The 4,297-nt window shown below is 42.4% G+C and overlaps 1 pseudogene; it reads right to left on the minus strand.

The window, feature by feature from the left end:
* Positions 1-3,415: 3,415 nt before the first annotated feature.
* Positions 3,416-3,534, minus strand: LOC145418868 (5S ribosomal RNA; annotated as a pseudogene).
* Positions 3,535-4,297: the final 763 nt, after the last annotated feature.

Raw genomic sequence — 4,297 nt, forward strand, 5'->3', positions numbered from 1 at the left:
TAAAAGAGTATAATCGACTCATTCTGCACACCTGAATCCAGACTTAATTCACAGTCCTTTTTCTCATTTACGCTCCCTGTTTTATTCTCAGCTTCTCGACAAATATATAGACAACTTTGGAAGAATTCTAAACAATCTGAACAATCCTGTTATGTTGAAATTAAGATTCGTTAGGACTATTAATCTATCTATTTTCTCTCTGTCTATCTATCCATCCATCCACCCATCCATCTTCCTCACCTCTCTCTTTCTCTTTCTCTCTCTCTCTCTCTCTCTCTCTCTCTCTCTCTCTCTCTCTCTCTCTCTCTCTCTCTCTCTCTCACACACACACACACACACACACACACACACACACACACACACACAATCTTTATCTCTCTATCTATCTATATCTATCTATATCTATATCTACCTATATATCTATCTATCTATACCTGTCTATCATCGAATCCTTTATATAAATTGCACATCAAGAGTGTTACAGTGGCCACTCGCTGGTCCCTGAGTGTCAGCCCTTACAGACCATGTCTAGTTGAAGCGCCCTAACCCTCTAGACCAGTGCTTTCCAACCTGTGGGGCGCGTCCCCCTAGAGAGGCACGAAGGGCTGCCTGGGGGGGGGCGCGAAGGCTTGATAAAGAGGGTAATTATATTTGAAAACTATGAATTACAATGGAATTCAATAATTTCTAAATACAGAGAAAATATTTCAGATATGAATAAGAAATCTAGTTATCTGAATATATAAACAATTTCAAAGAATAAGAATCTATGATATTTATTGACATGTGCCAACTATGTCAGTAAAATACAGTATTTGAGGAAGGGGGGCGCAGGGAACGTGTCATTCAGTGAGGGGGGGGGGCGAGAATTAGAAAAGGCTGGGAACCACTGCTCTAGACCACCAGGCTACCGCACATATGGAGAAGTATATTAATTCTCTCCCAAGATTTACAGCCAACAGGAAGTCATGTACAATTATTATTCTCAGTCGTCAGTCATCCTGCCAAGACGAATATTCTTGTCTGGAGCTCTGAATAAATGAGAAGTGAAGTTCGTCCCACATTCTCGTGATGACATTTTCAGCTCTTAATTTTCCCTAAGACCAAGGCCCGTCTTCTTATCGGTTGATAAAGCTCCCTAACAACTTTTCCTAAGCGATTTAGTTTGTCTATTACACCTCACTCTCCTCATCTGTGTTTCATAAATCCTTCCTATATCCACACATTCTGCATAAATAACGTAAGACAGGATATTAAACAGCCATATCCAAAAACAAATAGCTGAAGAAATGTGTTAGGGAACCTCCTTACCCGACGAGAATACGGGACTAAAGCTTTCAGGATTACAAAGAACAAACACAAACATTCCTAACTTTTTTTGAAAGCTTAATGATGACGAAAAATATGAATAGTTTCATTTTTACAACGCTCTCTCTCTCTCTCTCTCTCTCTCTCTCTCTCTCTCTCTCTCTCTCTCTCTCTCTCTCTCTCACGATATTCAGGTGTTTTCATTTCTCGTAGTCCGCCTTCACGCGGTGGCACCGATATGAGTGCGCGGTGGAGCTGCCTGGGTATACAAACGTCCCTCACTCCCCTCCCTATCCCACAACAGGAGGATGGTGGACTGAAGACTAAGAGAAGCTTTGGCCCGCAGTCCACTGGGTTCACGTTCAGACCTTCCTGGGGTTCCTCCTCCTCCTCTTCCTCTGCCTCTTCTGTATGTATGTATGTATGTAGGCTATGTATGTATGTAGGCAATGTATATATGTATGTAGGCAATGTATGTATGTATGTAGGCAATGTATGCATGTATGTATGCTATGTAGGCTATGTATGTATGTATGTAGGCTATGTATGTATGTGTGAATGTATGTATGTATAAAGCCCCCTTTACATTTTCTAGTGAGTCAGGTACTATTAACACATCCACGTTAAGATAAAAACACATTAATCACTGCTGAACATGGCAACATTATGCCAGACACTCTTTGGATCAGCTGTGTAATCCGGGAACCTAAAATCGTTTCAGTTCTTTCCCCTGCTGACTTCACGGTGCTTCAAATTCCGTATAGGTCTCTCTCTCTCTCTCTCTCTCTCTCTCTCTCTCTCTCTTTTCCAGAGATTGTTGACAGAAGTGCTCAGTTTGGGAGGCCGTAAGAGTGGTGATGGGCCGCCCACAGAGAGAGAGAGAGAGAGAGAGAGAGAGAGAGAGAGAGAGAGAGAGAGAGAACTTGAATGGGAAGAAAAATGAAGGAATGAAGGAAGACGTAAGGAGATTGAAAAGAGGAGGAGGAGGAGGAGGAGGAGGAGGAGGAGGAGGAGGAGGAGGAGGAGGAGGAGGAGGAGGAGGAGGAGAAGAGAGAGAGAGAGAGAGAGAGAGAGAGAGAGAGAGAGAGAGAGAGAGAGAGAGAGAGAGTTAAGGGAGCGCTAAGAGTAATCGCAGTAGAATTTAACTATACATATGCATGACGGTGCCAGAATTTAAATGAACGATATACATAACACCTTGCTAGTCTTGAAATTATTATAAGTTTTGAAATTCATATATATATATGTATGATAGAATAAGACAAGGATAGCATTCAGTTCCAATTTACTCCCTATAACTTCAGTACTACTCCCTTTACTCTATCGTAGCCAGAAATTGTCATCCCTCCACACTGCTAAGTTGTGGCAATGAATTAGAATATGACTCTAGTCAAGAAGAAGTGCCGCGGAAAGGATTGGGAACTGTAGTGCTGTATTTTCTCTGCCAAGCATATGATGCTAATCAAGAAGAAGTGCTGTGGAATGGATGTAGAGCAGCGGTGCTGAATTTCTGGACACTGAACCATGTGAAGCTGCCAAAGGATGAAAATCTGGATCAGGTTAGAGTAAAAAGAGGATAGGCCAATGTAACATAGTACATTAAAGGATGGGTGACCAGTCTATCATCCCTGAGTGGTATAAAATTAAGGAAAAACTATAGACGCTTTTTGAGGATCGAAAATATGTAAGGTGGTAACTGTGAATGGGCGTCCTAACCCACAAACCACCAGGCGTTGATAGTAACACGCTGTTAACGGATATACTGTGGATCACTTGAATCTATGTCTCTATTTGGTTCACTGTAGAGACGGAATTTTTTCCTGGGAGAGAGGTGGCAGCCAGAGACAACCCTTTCCCATGCTGGCGATGCACGAGTGGAGAACATGGACAAGTTGACGAAGAAGAAGAACAGAAAAAGAAGAAAAAAAAACGAAAAAGAACGAGGAGGAAGAGGAAGAAGAAAAAAAAAGAGAAAAAGAAGGAATAATAATTCATTCATTCATTGCCAGACGCCATGTATCCCAGACGGGGTGGCCAATGGCTTAGAGTTAATTGTTTTACAGGGAGGGGCAGTAATCCTCCACCAACCCCACTTGACACGTAGGGATGCCAACAGCATCTGGTGTTCCCAGGCGGTCACCCATCCAAGTACTAACCAGACCCAACGTTGCTTAACTTCGCTGATCGGACGGGAAGCGGTGTACTCAACGTGGTAATAATAATAATAATAATAAGCAATAATAATAATAATAATTCATTCATTCATTGCCAGACGCCATGTATCCCAAACGGGGTGGCCAAGGGCTTAGAGTTAATTGTTTTACAGGGAGGGGCACTAATAATAATAATAATAATAATAATAGGAAGAAGAAGAAGAAGACAGAAGAACAAGAAGAGGAGGAAGAAGAAGAAGAAGAAAGAAATATCAAAAGAAAAAGTAGTAGTAGTAGTAGTAATAGTAGTAGTTGCAGCAGCAGCAGTAGTAGTAGTAGCAGCAGCAGCAGCAGTAGTAGTAGCAGCAGCAGCAGCAGCAGCAGTAGTAGTAGTAGTAGTAGTAGTGGTAATAATTGTAGTAGCAACAGCAGCAGCAGCAGCAGCAGCATCAGTAGTAGTAGTAGTAGTAGTAGTTACGAGAAACGACCCGGCCCGGCTCGAAACGATATGGCCCGACAGCGATGGTTTTCAGAGCTAATAACTTCTGTATTACGTGCGGTAGAGAAAAGATTCTTTAGCCAGGCAGGAGATACATCTTAAAATTGTGTGTGTGTGTGTGTGTGTGTGTGTGTGTGTGTGTGTGTGTGTGTGTGTGTGTGTGTGTGTGTGTGTGTGTGTGTGTGTGTGTGTGTGTGTGTGTGTGTGTGAAGCCGAGGGCTTCAAATGACATGCTTCACTATGAAATCGACAGCACTTTGAAAGTGACACATGCTAGGTTTGAGTTGTTTTTCACTTTCTCATGTTGTTTCCACACGCGCGGAAGTGTGTGTGTGTG

This window comes from Coenobita brevimanus, chromosome 116 (genome assembly GCF_032717465.1).
Source record: "Coenobita brevimanus isolate Jiangsu-jjx chromosome 116, ASM3271746v2, whole genome shotgun sequence".
NCBI classification, from domain to species: Eukaryota; Metazoa; Arthropoda; class Malacostraca; order Decapoda; family Coenobitidae; genus Coenobita; species Coenobita brevimanus.